Consider the following 18,650-nt stretch of genomic DNA (forward strand, 5'->3'; position numbering starts at 1 on the left):
CGGTGTATCCGGTCTAGGACCAGCAGCTGGAGGGTCACCTTTTCACACCTAGGTGTTACTTCCGGTTTTGACCATGACCTCGCCCTCGAGACTACCTCACCCTTGACCCCCCAACCAATACCCCCGCCCACGACCCCCCCCCCCTTCGCGACCCCGCCGCGCGCCCGCCCACGCGCCCGCCCGCGCGCCGCGCGCCCGCCCGCGCGCCCGCCCGCGCCCTTCGCGACCCCCGCCCGCGCCTTCTGCTGCGCCTTCTGCAGCGTCGTCCGGATCGCCCCCGCGCCTCGAATTTTTTTTTTTCTTATGATCTCCTCGGATCAAGTTTTTAAGGTTCCCCCTCTCACTTTCACCCCCATCCCAAAATTTCTCGATATTACCAAGTTTTTGGATTCCCCCCTATGGGGGTTTCGAAAGTCTCCATCTCCTCGGATCAAGTTTTTTGGATTCCCCCCTATGGGGTTTTCGAAATTCTCCAATTCCTCGGATCAAGTTTTTTGGGTACCCCTCCTTTCACCCCCCATCCCCAAACAATTTCTCAATATCAAAGTCTCCACTTCCTCGGATCTCAAGTTTTATGGATTCTCCCCCTATGGGGTTTTCGAAATTCTCCATCTCCTTGGATCAAGGTTTTTTTGGGTACCCCTCCTTCCACCCCCCACCCCCCTAATCCCAAAAATTTCTCAATATTACCAAGTTTTTGGATTCCCCCCTATGGGGGTTTCGAAATTCTCCAATTCCTCGGATCAAGTTTTTGGATTCCCCCCTATGGGGTTTTCGAAATTCTCCATCTCCTCGGATCAAGTTTTTGGATTTCCCCCCCCTATGGGGTTTTCGAAATTCTCCATCTCCTTGGATCAAGTTTTTTTTGGATTCCCCCCTATGGGGTTTTCGAAATTCCTCGGATCAAAGTTTTTGGATTCCCCCCTCTGGGGGTAAAGCATTCAAATGAACTCCTCCTATGGGGCATGGTGCTCTCTCTTACTACAGGTCTAAACATCTTCCCCTTATTATTTTAAAATGAACTAAAAGTTTCCTCTCATTAAGTTAAATGAACTAAAAAGGACCACGCGCACACAGGTTGAATCTTGTCTACCCTTTTAGTTAATAAGGGGACATAGCAGTGACGTCACGCGCACACAGGTTGAATCAGGTCACCCCCTATGTCAGTGACGTCACGCGCACACAGGCTGAATCTTGTCGATCCTTTTAGTTCATTTCAAGTTAATAAGGGGACACAGTACATCAGAAAGGCACATTTTTGTTTCGTTAATACCCACAACAATCCAACAATTTCTTTACAACACAAGTCTAGACATTTTTCTCGTTTTAACTATTTCATCTCAGGTCACTCCCCCACGAAGTAACCTCCTCCCCACCCTCCCGAACCCTCACACTCCAACCAACACCTCACAATTTTCACTCATAACCCCCAATTTTTCTCGTTTTAACCCTTTTAGTTCATTAAAGTTAATAAGGGGATACAGTACATCAGAAAGTCACCACAACACTTATAACCACTTTTCGATAAATTCACTAGTCACAATTTTACATATTACGAAGTTAATACGCACACACACCTCACTTTGAACACCTTCAAAACACTCTCTTAAATCATTTGAATACTCACAAAAATACCTTTATACATTTCCAAACAACACTGAAATACTCCAAAACATCATTCGAACACCCCCAAAATCACCTCTGAATACTCCCAGAACACCTTCATAAGTACTCTTGCACATCATTTGAACACCTTCATAAGTACTCTCATAATCATTTGTACACCTTCAAAAAACACCTTTGAATACTCACATAAACACCATTGAACACCTTCAAAACACCTTTGAATAACCTCAAAACACCTTTGAACACCTTCAAAACACCTTTGAACACCTTTGAACATTTCCAAAAACACTATTTGAGTACTCCCAATTACACCACTGATTACTACTAAAACACCGCTGAATTCAATCAAAACACCCTTCAACACCTTCAAACACCCTTGAACACCTTCAAAGCACTCTTGAACACCTTCAAAAACACCTTTGAACATTTCCAATCAACACTGAAACACTTCCAAAAAAAAACACAATTTGAGTACTCCCAAATAAGATTTGTCATCTCTAATTTATCTGCACTTACACATTTCATTAAATTACAACTCATCCCTCAGTCTCCAGACTAGGCATTTTCTCGTTTTTACCCTTTTAGTTCATTAAAGTTATTAAGGGGACACAATACATCAGAAAAAAAGTCACAAAAACTAACTCAATCACTTTACTTTGAACACCCCCAAAAACACTCTCATAATCATTTGAATTCTCACATAAACACCCTTCAACACCTTCAAAGCACCTTTGAACACCTTCAAAACACCTTTGAACACATTCAAAACACTCTCATAATCATTTGAACACACTCAAAACACCTTTGAATAACCTCAAAACACCTTTGAACACCTTCAAAACACCTTTGAACACTTCCAAAAAACACAATTTGAGTACTCCCAATTACACCACTGAATACTACTAAAACACCGCTGAATTCAATCAAAACACCCTTCAACACCTTCAAAACACCTTTGAACACCTTTGAACACCTTCAAAAAAACAACATTTGAACACACTCAAAACACCTTTGAACACCTTTGAACATTTCCAAACAACACTGAAACACTTCCAAAAACACCATTTGAGTACTCCCAAATACACCACTGAATACTAAAACACCACTGAATACACTCAAAACACCACCAAAATCACCATAAACTAAGATCAACACCCACATCCCACAACACCCACAACCCACAACACCCACAATTTTTTCTCGTTTTATCTAATTTCATCAGAAAGTCACAACACCCACACCCCCCATTTTTTTCTCGTTTTAACCCTTTTAGTTCATTAAAGTTAATAAGGGGACACACTACATCAGAAAAAGTCCCAACAACAACCCACTTATAACATTTTTTTTTCGGTATCTCTAGTTCGACAACAACACCCACAACACCCACATCCCACAACACCCATGAACATTTCCAAAACACTATTTGAGTACTCCCAATTACACCACTGATTACTACTAAAACACCGCTGAATTCAATCAAAACACCCTTCAACACCTTCAAACACCCTTGAACACCTTCAAAACACTCTTGAACACTTTTCAAAAACACCTTTGAACATTTCCAATCAACACTGAAACACTTCCAAAAAACACAATTTGAGTACTCCCAATTACACCACTGATTACTACTAAAACACCGCTGAATTCAATCAAAACACCCTTCAACACCTTCAAACACCCTTGAACACACTCAAAACACCCTTCAACACCTTCAAAACACCTTTGAACACCTTCAAAACACCTTTGAACACATTCAAAACACTCTCATAATCATTTGAACACACTCAAAACACCTTTGAATAACCTCAAAACACCTTCGAACACCTTCAAAACACCCTTGAACACCCTTGATCACCTTCAAAAAAAACAACATTTGAACACACTCAAAACACCTTTGAACACCTTTGAACATTTCCAAACAACACTGAAACACTTCCAAAAACACCATTTGAGTACTCCCAAATACACCACTGAATACTAAAACACCACTGAATACACTCAAAACACCACCAAAATCACCATAAACTAAGATCAACACCCACATCCCACAACACCCACAACCCACAACACCCACAATTTTTTCTCGTTTTATCTAATTTCATCAGAAAGTCACAACACCCACACCCCCCATTTTTTTCTCGTTTTAACCCTTTTAGTTCATTAAAGTTAATAAGGGGCCACACTACATCAGAAAAAGTCACAAAAACAACCCACTTATAACGTCTTTTCGGTATCTCTAGTTCGACAACAACACCCACATCCCACATCACCCACATCCCACATCCCCCACACACACACACACACATCCCTAACCTAGCCTAACCTAACCTAACTTATCCTAACATAACCTAACCTAACCTAACCTAACCTAACCTAACCTAACTTATCCTAACCTAGCCTAACCTAACCTAACCTTACCTAAATTATCCTAACCTAACCTAACCTAGCCTAACCTAACCTAACTTAACCTAACCTAACCTAACCTAACCGAACCTACCCTAACCTAACCTTACCTAACATAACCTAACCTAGCCTAACCTAACCTAACCTAACTTAACCTAACCCAACCTAACCTAACCTAACCTAGCCTAACCTAACTTAACCTAACCTAACCTAACCTACCCTAACCTAACCTAACCTAACCTATCTTAACCTTACCTAACCTAACCTAGCCGAACCTATCCTAACCTAACCTAAAATATATTAGAACACTTCCAAAATACATTAGAGTACTCCAGAATTACTTTGAACGACTCCATTTTTTGGATATTTCCAAATTAGTTTTGAAAACTTTATCGTAAAATCGAACATTATTTTCTTGTTGGTAAACACACTCAATGGTAGAAATATTTACTCGATTTCCGAATAGAAACACTTTCCTCGCTCTGAGAGACTCATTGTGGGTCACCCCCCCCCCAACACCACTGGGGTAATGCGGTTCACACCCAAGGTAGATTTAAGATAATCATGAACACCTGCGCCAACTCAGGACAGACAGACGCCATGAAATGCGGGTAACATCCAAGGTAGAAAATCATCTCTTTCCAGACCAACTGTCTATCCTAACCTAACCTAACCTAACCTAATTCCTAACCTAACCTAACCTCACCTAACCGAACCTAACCTAACTCCATCAATCACCTCTATCCTAACCTAACCTAACCTTACCTAACCTACCGAACCTAACCTAACCTAACCTAACCTATCCTAACCTGTCCCAACCTAACCTAACCTAACCTATCCTAACCTAACCTAACCTAACCTAACCTAACTTATCCTAAGCTATCCTAACCTAACTTATCCTAACCTAACCTATCCTAACCTAACCTAAACACTGACTAACTTTGAACCAACTCTGAACACCACTGATCTTCTTCAAAAAATGTTCTGCACATCATTTGAACACCTTCAAAAAAACACCATCAAACACCTCCGAATACTCCCAAAAAAACACTACTGATTACTACCAAATCACCACTGAATACTACCAATCACCGTCAAAATCACCAGAAACTAAGTTTAACATCACCATCTAACATCCTTTTTATAGAAATCCCCTCAAATCACTATAACCAAGAACTCCCTCCCCATTTGGCGCATAAAAAAAAGCATGAACACAAACCTAATACGCAAACACTTAGTACATGATCACCATCAACTGAAAACATATCTTATACACACACATAATATAAGACAATCACCAACTACAATCACCCATGTTCACTTACCTCAAAATCACTAATATCACAGAAAACAATCATTTTTATAAACATTTCACACACACACACACAAAAAAAAAAATCATATTTGACAATATCTAAGCGCACTCACCTCACTACCACCAACACACGATGTCTCACCTCACAGGACCGACGAGCTCACCTCCAGTGACGTCACACTCCCATTGTGTTACTTGGTGGTTGGTAACATCACACCTAACCCCCCTTGTTTCAACCTGTTGTACCCTACATTATCTAAGAACACTATATCCAAGACGATTACCAGATTTTATGATCCCCAACACCAAGATCACAGAAAACACACATTTTTATAATTATTCACACAAAAATCACGATCACCAATTCCATATCATGTTTACCGTCATCTATCAACACTAATCACCAAGATCACCAAAAAAAAATCTAAGATCATGCATCTCAAAACTACTATGATCACTGAAAACACTTATTTTTTAAACATTCGCACAAAAATAAGACATACACAAAAATACCACAACACTTCCACCAACATCTATAACATAACATGAGCACTATAACATATCACTATCACAAAAAAAAAATAATACACAGACACCCACATATTATACATTTCAATTGCAAATTTAAGACATGGGACATACACACCAAATCTAAGACATTCACCTCCAACTAAGACATACACATCACCCCTAAAACTTCCTTCCTTATTCATTCCGTATATCTCCTAGAGCTGTTTTAACCCCGACGGATCCACCACGACGTAGGAGCCAGAGGAACCATCACCACTCCAACACCACCTACTACACTCTGGCTCCTACGTCGTGGTGGATCCGTCGGGGTTAAAACAGCTCTAGGAGATATACGGAATGAATAAGGAAGGAAGTTTTAGGGGTGATGTGTATGTCTTAGTTGGAGGTGAATGTCTTAGATTTGGTGTGTATGTCTCATGTCTTAAATTTGCAATTGAAATGTATAATATGTGGGTGTCTGTGTATTATTTTTTTTTTGTGATAGTGATATGTTATAGTGCTCATGTTATGTTATAGATGTTGGTGGAAGTGTTGTGGTATTTTTGTGTATGTCTTATTTTTGTGCGAATGTTTAAAAAATAAGTGTTTTCAGTGATCATAGTAGTTTTGAGATGCATGATCTTAGATTTTTTTTGGTGATCTTGGTGATTAGTGTTGATAGATGACGGTAAACATGATATGGAATTGGTGATCGTGATTTTTGTGTGAATAATTATAAAAATGTGTGTTTTCTGTGATCTTGGTGTTGGGGATCATAAAATCTGGTAATCGTCTTGGATATAGTGTTCTTAGATAATGTAGGGTACAACAGGTTGAAACAAGGGGGGTTAGGTGTGATGTTACCAACCACCAAGTAACACAATGGGAGTGTGACGTCACTGGAGGTGAGCTCGTCGGTCCTGTGAGGTGAGACATCGTGTGTTGGTGGTAGTGAGGTGAGTGCGCTTAGATATTGTCAAATATGATTTTTTTTTGTGTGTGTGTGTGTGTGAAATGTTTATAAAAATGATTGTTTTCTGTGATATTAGTGATTTTGAGGTAAGTGAACATGGGTGATTGTAGTTGGTGATTGTCTTATATTATGTGTGTGTATAAGATATGTTTTCAGTTGATGGTGATCATGTACTAAGTGTTTGCGTATTAGGTTTGTGTTCATGCTTTTTTTTATGCGCCAAATGGGGAGGGAGTTCTTGGTTATAGTGATTTGAGGGGATTTCTATAAAAAGGATGTTAGATGGTGATGTTAAACTTAGTTTCTGGTGATTTTGACGGTGATTGGTAGTATTCAGTGGTGATTTGGTAGTAATCAGTAGTGTTTTTTTGGGAGTATTCGGAGGTGTTTGATGGTGTTTTTTTGAAGGTGTTCAAATGATGTGCAAAGCATTTTTTGAAGAAGATCAGTGGTGTTCAGAGTTGGTTCAAAGTTAGTCAGTGTTTAGGTTAGGTTAGGATAGGTTAGGTTAGGATAAGTTAGGTTAGGTTAGCTTAGGATAAGTTAGGTTAGGTTAGGTTAGGTTAGGTTAGGATAGGTTAGGTTAGGTTAGGTTGGGACAGGTTAGGATAGGTTAGGTTAGGTTAGGTTAGGTTCGGTAGGTTAGGTAAGGTTAGGTTAGGTTAGGATAGAGGTGATTGATGGAGTTAGATTAGGTTCGGTTAGGTGAGGTTAGGTTAGGTTAGGAATTAGGTTAGGTTAGGTTAGGTTAGGATAGACAGTTGGTCTGGAAAGAGATGATTTTCTACCTTGGATGTTACCCGCATTTCATGGCGTCTGTCTGTCCTGAGTTGGCGCAGGTGTTCATGATTATCTTAAATCTACCTTGGGTGTGAACCGCATTACCCCAGTGGTGTTGGGGGGGGGGTGACCCACAATGAGTCTCTCAGAGCGAGGAAAGTGTTTCTATTCGGAAATCGAGTAAATATTTCTACCATTGAGTGTGTTTACCAACAAGAAAATAATGTTCGATTTTACGATAAAGTTTTCAAAACTAATTTGGAAATATCCAAAAAATGGAGTCGTTCAAAGTAATTCTGGAGTACTCTAATGTATTTTGGAAGTGTTCTAATATATTTTAGGTTAGGTTAGGATAGGTTCGGCTAGGTTAGGTTAGGTAAGGTTAAGATAGGTTAGGTTAGGTTAGGTTAGGGTAGGTTAGGTTAGGTTAGGTTAAGTTAGGTTAGGCTAGGTTAGGTTAGGTTAGGTTGGGTTAGGTTAAGTTAGGTTAGGTTAGGTTAGGCTAGGTTAGGTTATGTTAGGTAAGGTTAGGTTAGGGTAGGTTCGGTTAGGTTAGGTTAGGTTAGGTTAAGTTAGGTTAGGTTAGGCTAGGTTAGGTTAGGTTAGGATAATTTAGGTAAGGTTAGGTTAGGTTAGGCTAGGTTAGGATAAGTTAGGTTAGGTTAGGTTAGGTTAGGTTAGGTTAGGTTATGTTAGGATAAGTTAGGTTAGGTTAGGCTAGGTTAGGGATGTGTGTGTGTGTGTGTGGGGGATGTGGGATGTGGGTGATGTGGGATGTGGGTGTTGTTGTCGAACTAGAGATACCGAAAAGACGTTATAAGTGGGTTGTTTTTGTGACTTTTTCTGATGTAGTGTGGCCCCTTATTAACTTTAATGAACTAAAAGGGTTAAAACGAGAAAAAAATGGGGGGTGTGGGTGTTGTGACTTTCTGATGAAATTAGATAAAACGAGAAAAAATTGTGGGTGTTGTGGGTTGTGGGTGTTGTGGGATGTGGGTGTTGATCTTAGTTTATGGTGATTTTGGTGGTGTTTTGAGTGTATTCAGTGGTGTTTTAGTATTCAGTGGTGTATTTGGGAGTACTCAAATGGTGTTTTTGGAAGTGTTTCAGTGTTGTTTGGAAATGTTCAAAGGTGTTCAAAGGTGTTTTGAGTGTGTTCAAATGTTTTTTTTGAAGGTGATCAAGGGTGTTCAAGGGTGTTTTGAAGGTGTTCGAAGGTGTTTTGAGGTTATTCAAAGGTGTTTTGAGTGTGTTCAAATGATTATGAGAGTGTTTTGAATGTGTTCAAAGGTGTTTTGAAGGTGTTCAAAGGTGTTTTGAAGGTGTTGAAGGGTGTTTTGAGTGTGTTCAAGGGTGTTTGAAGGTGTTGAAGGGTGTTTTGATTGAATTCAGCGGTGTTTTAGTAGTAATCAGTGGTGTAATTGGGAGTACTCAAATTGTGTTTTTTGGAAGTGTTTCAGTGTTGATTGGAAATGTTCAAAGGTGTTTTTGAAAAGTGTTCAAGAGTGTTTTGAAGGTGTTCAAGGGTGTTTGAAGGTGTTGAAGGGTGTTTTGATTGAATTCAGCGGTGTTTTAGTAGTAATCAGTGGTGTAATTGGGAGTACTCAAATAGTGTTTTGGAAATGTTCATGGGTGTTGTGGGATGTGGGTGTTGTGTGTGTTGTTGTCGAACTAGAGATACCGAAAAAAAAATGTTATAAGTGGGTTGTTGTTGGGACTTTTTCTGATGTAGTGTGTCCCCTTATTAACTTTAATGAACTAAAAGGGTTAAAACGAGAAAAAAATGGGGGGTGTGGGTGTTGTGACTTTCTGATGAAATTAGATAAAACGAGAAAAAATTGTGGGTGTTGTGGGTTGTGGGTGTTGTGGGATGTGGGTGTTGATCTTAGTTTATGGTGATTTTGGTGGTGTTTTGAGTGTATTCAGTGGTGTTTTAGTATTCAGTGGTGTATTTGGGAGTACTCAAATGGTGTTTTTGGAAGTGTTTCAGTGTTGTTTGGAAATGTTCAAAGGTGTTCAAAGGTGTTTTGAGTGTGTTCAAATGTTGTTTTTTTGAAGGTGTTCAAAGGTGTTCAAAGGTGTTTTGAAGGTGTTGAAGGGTGTTTTGATTGAATTCAGCGGTGTTTTAGTAGTATTCAGTGGTGTAATTGGGAGTACTCAAATTGTGTTTTTTGGAAGTGTTCAAAGGTGTTTTGAAGGTGTTCAAAGGTGTTTTGAGGTTATTCAAAGGTGTTTTGAGTGTGTTCAAATGATTATGAGAGTGTTTTGAATGTGTTCAAAGGTGTTTTGAAGGTGTTCAAAGGTGTTTTGAAGGTGTTGAAGGGTGTTTATGTGAGTATTCAAATGATTATGAGAGTGTTTTTGGGGGTGTTCAAAGTAAAGTGATTGAGTTAGTTTTTGTGACTTTTTTTCTGATGTATTGTGTCCCCTTAATAACTTTAATGAACTAAAAGGGTAAAAACGAGAAAATGCCTAGTCTGGAGACTGAGGGATGAGTTGTAATTTAATGAAATGTGTAAGTGCAGATAAATTAGAGATGACAAATCTTATTTGGGAGTACTCAAATTGTGTTTTTTTTTTTGGAAGTGTTTCAGTGTTGATTGGAAATGTTCAAAGGTGTTTTTGAAGGTGTTTTGAGTGTGTTCAAGGGTGTTTGAAGGTGTTGAAGGGTGTTTTGATTGAATTCAGCGGTGTTTTAGTAGTATTCAGTGGTGTCATTGGGAGTACTCAAATTGTGTTTTTTTGGAAGTGTTTCAGTGTTGATTGGAAATGTTCAAAGGTGTTTTTGAAGGTTTTCAAGAGTGTTTTGAAGGTGTTCAAGGGTGTTTGAAGGTGTTGAAGGGTGTTTTGATTGAATTCAGCGGTGTTTTAGTAGTATTCAGTGGTGTAATTGGGAGTACTCAAATTGTGTTTTGGAAATGTTCAAAGGTGTTTTTGAAGGTGTTCAAGAGTGTTTTGAAGGTGTTCAAGGGTGTTTGAAGGTGTTGAAGGGTGTTTTGATTGAATTCAGCGGTGTTTTAGTAGTAATCAGTGGTGTAATTGGGAGTACTCAAATAGTGTTTTTGGAAATGTTCAAAGGTGTTCAAAGGTGTTTTGAAGGTGTTCAAAGGTGTTTTGAGGTTATTCAAAGGTGTTTTGAAGGTGTTCAAGGGTGTTTATGTGAGTATTCAAAGGTGTTTTTTGAAGGTGTACAAATGATTATGAGAGTACTTATGAAGGTGTTCAAATGATGTGCAAGAGTACTTATGAAGGTGTTCTGGGAGTATTCAGAGGTGATTTTGGGGGTGTTCGAATGATGTTTTGGAGTATTTCAGTGTTGTTTGGAAATGTATAAAGGTATTTTTGTGAGTATTCAAATGATTTAAGAGAGTGTTTTGAAGGTGTTCAAAGTGAGGTGTGTGTGCGTATTAACTTCGTAATATGTAAAATTGTGACTAGTGAATTTATCGAAAAGTGGTTATAAGTGTTGTGGTGACTTTCTGATGTACTGTATCCCCTTATTAACTTTAATGAACTAAAAGGGTTAAAACGAGAAAAATTGGGGGTTATGAGTGAAAATTGTGAGGTGTTGGTTGGAGTGTGAGGGTTCGGGAGGGTGGGGAGGAGGTTACTTCGTGGGGGAGTGACCTGAGATGAAATAGTTAAAACGAGAAAAATGTCTAGACTTGTGTTGTAAAGAAATTGTTGGATTGTTGTGGGTATTAACGAAACAAAAATGTGCCTTTCTGATGTACTGTGTCCCCTTATTAACTTGAAATGAACTAAAAGGATCGACAAGATTCAGCCTGTGTGCGCGTGACGTCACTGACATAGGGGGTGACCTGATTCAACCTGTGTGCGCGTGACGTCACTGCTATGTCCCCTTATTAACTAAAAGGGTAGACAAGATTCAACCTGTGTGCGCGTGGTCCTTTTTAGTTCATTTAACTTAATGAGAGGAAACTTTTAGTTCATTTTAAAATAATAAGGGGAAGATGTTTAGACCTGTAGTAAGAGAGAGCACCATGCCCCATAGGAGGAGTTCATTTGAATGCTTTACCCCCAGAGGGGGGAATCCAAAAACTTTGATCCGAGGAATTTCGAAAACCCCATAGGGGGGAATCCAAAAAAAACTTGATCCAAGGAGATGGAGAATTTCGAAAACCCCATAGGGGGGGGGAAATCCAAAAACTTGATCCGAGGAGATGGAGAATTTCGAAAACCCCATAGGGGGGAATCCAAAAACTTGATCCGAGGAATTGGAGAATTTCGAAACCCCCATAGGCGGGAATCCAAAAACTTGGTAATATTGAGAAATTTTTGGGATTAGGGGGGTGGGGGGTGGAAGGAGGGGTACCCAAAAAAACCTTGATCCAAGGAGATGGAGAATTTCGAAAACCCCATAGGGGGGGAATCCATAAAACTTGAGATCCGAGGAAGTGGAGACTTTGATATTGAGAAATTGTTTGGGGATGGGGGGTGAAAGGAGGGGTACCCAAAAAACTTGATCCGAGGAATTGGAGAATTTCGAAAACCCCATAGGGGGGAATCCAAAAAACTTGATCCGAGGAGATGGAGACTTTCGAAACCCCCATAGGGGGGGAATCCAAAAACTTGGTAATATCGAGAAATTTTGGGATGGGGGTGAAAGTGAGAGGGGGAACCTTAAAAACTTGATCCGAGGAGATCATAAGAAAAAAAATTCGAGGCGCGGGGGCGATCCGGACGACGCTGCAGAAGGCGCAGCAGAAGGCGCGGGCGGGGGTCGCGAAGGGCGCGGGCGGGTGCGTGGGCGGGGCGGGCGCGCGGGCGGGCGCGCGGGCGGGCGCGCGGCGGGGCCGCGAAGGGGGGGGGGGGGTGGTGGGTGGGGGTATTGGTTGGGGGTCAAGGGTGAGGTAGTCTCGAGGGCGAGGTCATGGTCAAAACCGGAAGTAACACCTAGGTGTGAAAAGGTGACCCTCCAGCTGCTGGTCCTAGACCGGATACACCGCCCAGTGGAAGGCCTAAACCGGAAGGAGCCTCCCAGTGGAAGGCCCTAAACCGGAAGGAGCCCCCCAGTGGAAAAATCGACTACTTATATATATATATATGTCGTGCCTAGTTTGTAAAACTGATCAATTAGCAAGAACTCATTTAAAATTAAGTCCTTTCTAAAATTTTCTCTTTTACATTTAAAGATATATTTTTTTTCATTAATGTTAATGTAAAAATTATAATTTTGCACCAAAAGAATCTTAGAAAACTTACCTAACCTTATTATAACAAGAACAATTTATTTTAGCCTAACCCAACTAAATATATTTTAGAGTTTTTTACAATAATTTAATACTAAACAAACACAGTAAAATATATTTTTTTCGTTAGGTTCAGAATGATTTTGGCGAAATTATTGCATACACAAATTTTCACTTGTCCTATATGGCAAGATGAACGTTGCTATTTAAGCCAAGATCGCAAGTTCTGCCTATTTGGCACGACATATATATATATATATATATATATATATATATATATATATATATATATATATATATATATATATATATATATATATATATATATATATATATATATATATATATATATATAAAGAGAATTTAAATGTATAAATTCAAGGATTTTGTAGTGTAAAATAAGAGTTGGATGTGAAAAGTGGGGGTATAGTAAGCGTTTATGCACCTGGAGAAGAGAGAAGTGTAGAGGAGAGAGATTTTGGGAAATGTTGAGTGCGTGAGGAGTTTCGAACCAAGTGGCAGACTACTTGTGGTTGGGGATCTCATTGCTAAAGTGGGTAAAAATGTTGTGGGGGGAGTAGTAAGTAAATTTGGGGTGCCAAGGGTAAATGAAAATGGGAAGCCTTTAATTTAGCTATGTGTAGAAAGAGGTTTGGTAATGAGTAATACATATTTTATGAAAAAGAGGGTAAATAAGTATACAAGGTACGATATAGCATGTAATGAAAGTAGTTTGTTAGATTATCTATCAGTGGATAAAAGGTTGATGGGTAGGCTTCAGGATGTACATGTTTATAGAGGGGCAACTGATATATCGAATCATTATTTAGTTGTATGTAAATGAGACAAAAGTAAAATGGCACCAGCAAGTAAGAGAGAGATAAAGGTGTAGAAACTAAGGGAGGAGGAAGTTAAGGTGAGATATAAGCAACTACTGACAGTAAGGTGGGCTGGTGCAAGTATGAGTAATGGGGGGGGGGGTTGTTGAAGAGGGTTGGAATAGTTTTAAAAATGCAGTATTAGAATGTGGGGCAGAAGTTTGTGGTTTATAGGAGGGTGGGTGTAGGAAGAAAGAGGAGTGATTGGTGGAATGATGAAGTAAAGGGTGTGATAAAAGAGAAGTTTTTACAAAGCAGAAGTGTTATAAGAAGAGCAGAGTATATGGAGAGTAAAAGATGAAGAGAGTGGTGAGAGTGTGCAAAAGGAGAGCAGGTGATAGAGTGGGAGAGGTACCGTCAAGAAATTTTGCAGAAAATAAGAAAAAAAATTGGAGTGAGATTAACAAGTTAAGAAAGCCTAGGGAAGTATGGATTTGTCAGTTAAAAACAGAGTAGGGGAGTTAGTAGATGGCGAGATGGAGGTACTGAGTAGATGGCGGGTATATTTTGAGGAACTTTTAAATATCGATGAAGAAAGGAATGCGGTAATTTCATGCACTGGCCAGGGAGGTATAACATATTTTAGGAGTGTAGAGCAGTATGTGAGTGTGGGGGAGGTACGTGAGGCATTATGTAGAATGAAAGGGGGTAAAGCAGCTGGAACTGATGGGATCATGACAGAAATTTTAAAAGCAGTGGGTAGACATAGTGTTGGAGTGATTGGTATTTTTATTTAGTAAATGTATGAAAGAGGGGAAGGTACCTAGGGATTGGCAGAGAGCATGTATAGTTCCTTTATATCAAAGGAAGGGGGACAAAAGAGATTGCAAAAATTATAGGGGAATAAGTTTACTGAGTATACCAGGAAAAGTGTACAGAAGGTTTATTGAAGATTGAGACACTTATGCAGCATATGGGAATCTTTATTCAGGAAACGTTTCGCCACGCAGTGGCTTCATCAGTCCAATACAAAGAGGAAGGCGTAAGGAGAGGAGGAGAATGAGGTAATCAGTCCCTCAACCTGGACGTAAGGAGAGGAGGAGAATGAGGTAATCAGTCCAGGTTGAGGGACTGATTACCTCATTCTCCTCCCTTCCAGGTTGAGGGACTGATTACCTCATTCTCCTCCTCTCCTTACGCCTTCCTCTTTGTATTGGACTGATGAAGCCACTGCGTGGCGAAACGTTTCCTGAATAAAGATTCCCATATGCTGCATAAGTGTCTCAATCTTCAACATGTCGGTTTTTCAAACCATTCATCACAGAAGGTTTATTATTGAAAGAATTAGAGGTAAGACAGAGAGTAGGATTGCAGATGAGCAAGGAGGCTTTAGAGTGGGTAGGGGATGTGTAGATCAAGTGTTTACGTTGAAGCATGTATGTGAACAGTATTTAGATAAAGGTAGGAAAGTTTTCATTGCATTTTTGGATTTAGAAAAGGATAGGGGAACAATGTGGCAGACGTTGCAAGTGTGTGGAATAGGTAGTAAATTACTAAATGCTTGGCTCACGAAATCGTAATGACACGATTGCAAACCATTCCATGGGCGCGGATAGAACCCGCGATCAGAGTCTCAAAACGCCAGACCGTGGCTAACGCGACGGTCTGGAGTTTTGAGACTCTGATCGCGGGTTCTATTCCTGCCCGTGGTATGTTTTTTTTACTAAATGCTGTAAAGAGTTTTTATGGGGATAGTGAGGCTCAGGTTAGAGTAAAAGTAGGTCTTAGACAGGGTTGTGTAATGCCACCATGGTTATTAATATATTTATAGATGGGGTTGTAAAAGAAGTAAATGCTAATCGGGAGAGGGGTGGGATTAAATTATGGGGAATCAAATGCAAAATGGGAATTGACACAGTTATTTTTTGCTGATGATACTGTACTTATGGGAGATTCTAATGAAAAGTTGCAAAAGTTAGTGGACGAGTTTGGGAGAATGTGTAAAGGTAGAAAGTTGAAAGTGAACATAGATAAGAGTAAGGTGATGATGATATCAAATGATTTAGATAAAGAAAAATTGGATATCTCATTGGAGAGAGGGAGTATGGAAGAAGCGAATATTTTCAGATATTTGGAAGTTGATGGGTTTACGAAGGATGAGGATAACCATAAAATTGAAGGAAAACAGGTGAGTGGTGCAGTGAGGAGGCGGCTGGAGGCAGTGGAGATGTCGTGTCTAAGGGCAATGTTTGGTGTAAATATTATGCAGAGAATTCGGAGTGTGGAAATTAGGAGGAGGTGTGGAGTTAATAAAAGTATTAGTCAGAGGGCTGAAGAGGGGTTGTTGATGTGGTTTGGTCATTTAGAGAGAATGGATCAAAGTAGAATGACATGGAAAGTGCATAAATCTATAGGGGAAGGAAGGCAGGGTAGGGGTCGTCCTCAAAAAGGTTGGAGCGAGGGGGTAAAGGAGGTTTTGTGGGCGAGGGGCTTGGACTTCCAGCGAGCATTTGTGAGACTGTTAGGAGTGAATGGAGACGAATGGTTTTTGGGACCTAACGAGCTGTTGGAATATGAGCAGGGTAATATTTAGTGAAAGGATTCAGGGAAACCACTTATGTTTATATAGCCGGACTTGAGTTCTGGAAATGGGAAGTACAATGCCTGCACTTAAAAGGAGGGGTTTGGAATATTGGCAGTTTGGAGGGGTATGTTATATATGCTATTAAGCTGTTGTATCTGGGTGCCTCTACAAAGAGGCTCCCAGATACAACAAACTCCTCAGTGCACCACTCACCTTTTTCCCTTTATAAGTTCTATGATTTACTTCATCTTTCATAGACCCATCTGCTGACACGTCCACTCTTAAATATCTGAATACATTCACCTACTCTCTCCCTCGAATCTGATATCCAATCATTCGTTACCTAATTTTTTTGTTATCCTCATCACCTTATTCTTTCCTACAATAACTTTCAATTTTTTTTCTTTTACATACCTTACCACATTCTTCCACCAACTTCTGCAACTTCTCTTCAGAATCTCCTATAAGCACAGTGTCATCAGCAAAGAGCAACTGAGAGAACTCCGATTTTGTGTTTGATTTTTTTTTATCTTTTAACACCACACCTCTTGCCAACACCCGAGCATTCACTTCTCTTACAATCCCATCTATAAGTATATTGAACAACCATGGTGACATCACACACACACACACACACACATATATATATATATATATATATATATATATATATATATATATATATATATATATATATATATATATATATATATATATATATGTATATATATATATATATATATGTATATATATATATATATATATATATATATATATATATATATATATATATATATATATATATATATATATATATATATATATATATACATATATATATATATATATATATATATATATATATATATATATATATATATATATATATATATATATATATATATATATATATATATATATATATATATATATATATATATATATATATATATATATATATATATATATATATATATATATATATATATATATATATATATATATATATATATATATATATATATATATATATATATATATACATATATATATATATATATATATATATATATATATTATATATATATATTTAGGTTTGAGGAACCGATGACCTCTACTGTCGTTAGCATTTTATTCGCCTGAATTCGGAAGGGAGAAAGCCTGCTACGCAGGCGTCTCGTATCGGCCTGAAAATACCGAAAAGTTGCACATTAGTTTTATCCTTCAGTTTGTTTATATGTTATACCATCCTGGGCATTTTACAACAAAAATTATTATACTCACTATATATGTTATACTGTGAGTGGTATATTCTGCCTCTCAGTAGAGCATCTATGATGATAAGATTATTATTATAATCAAGAGCCCCTCACCAACATCAAGGAACCTTCCTTGAGGGGCTATGATGATAAGAACTGTATGTTCTATGGGTATGAAAACACAATATGCAGAATAAGCTTTTATTAATGCTACATTTCGCTCAGTGTTGAGCTGTAAATTATCTAATTTGGTAAAATATTCACCATTAATATGTGTACAGTTTATATTTCTTATAATCGTGACTGAATCATCTATTATGTTTAGGAATTTGCTATAACGTTGTAAACCAGTGTGTAGGTGACCACTTGTGTAGAACCCAAGTTGGTTGTGGACTCTTGTTGTAGCCACGACAGTATTGCTCAGACTTACTAAGGAAACTAAATGTATCTGGTTCCTTTTACAAGCAAATGAGGCATTTTTTTTAAATCTCCAGGACGTTGAGAATTATTTTACTCAACATTTAATCCTTAGTTAAAAGACTAAGGACTAGTTATAGATAATGAGTTGTTCTCTGGTTTGCTTATGCAGTGAAAGAACGTTTTCGCTGATACATCTCCGCTATGTTTTTTTACGTGTTAGATGTCCACGAAAAGATCTCAATAAATTTAATATTTACGTAGATTTCATGAAAATAAAATAGTATATAAAATTTCTCAAAAAAAATGCCAAATTTGTATTTTAGAAAAATCTTACCTCTCAGAATTCAGCGAAATCAGGGAGTCATTGTTACTGTTTGATGATAAACTTGACAGTGTTAGGACTCGCATAGACTGTGACCTCTCTCAGTCATCCCAAATGTCAATTTAGATAATTATAAATATTTTAAATGAAAAGATCCGAAAGTGATTAGTTATAAATTAAAACAATAATAGTTACATTCATTACCAGGCGCTGAGGAATATCATCAAGGCAAAGTTACATGTAACATTACTTAGAAATGTCTGAATGACAAACATCTGACGTCCCTATATAGCTCCACACTGCCATTATTTATATACTAAGTTTCCCCTAGTCATTCTCCAGTGTTTTCAATATTGTGGGTAGTCTGAAAACTGATCATTGTTCCCTGTTTTATTTTCACTGAAGCTGTCACACTTCCGTCACACCT

The sequence above is a fragment of the Cherax quadricarinatus genome, chromosome 3, assembly GCF_038502225.1.
Source record: "Cherax quadricarinatus isolate ZL_2023a chromosome 3, ASM3850222v1, whole genome shotgun sequence".
Taxonomy (NCBI): Eukaryota; Metazoa; Arthropoda; class Malacostraca; order Decapoda; family Parastacidae; genus Cherax; species Cherax quadricarinatus.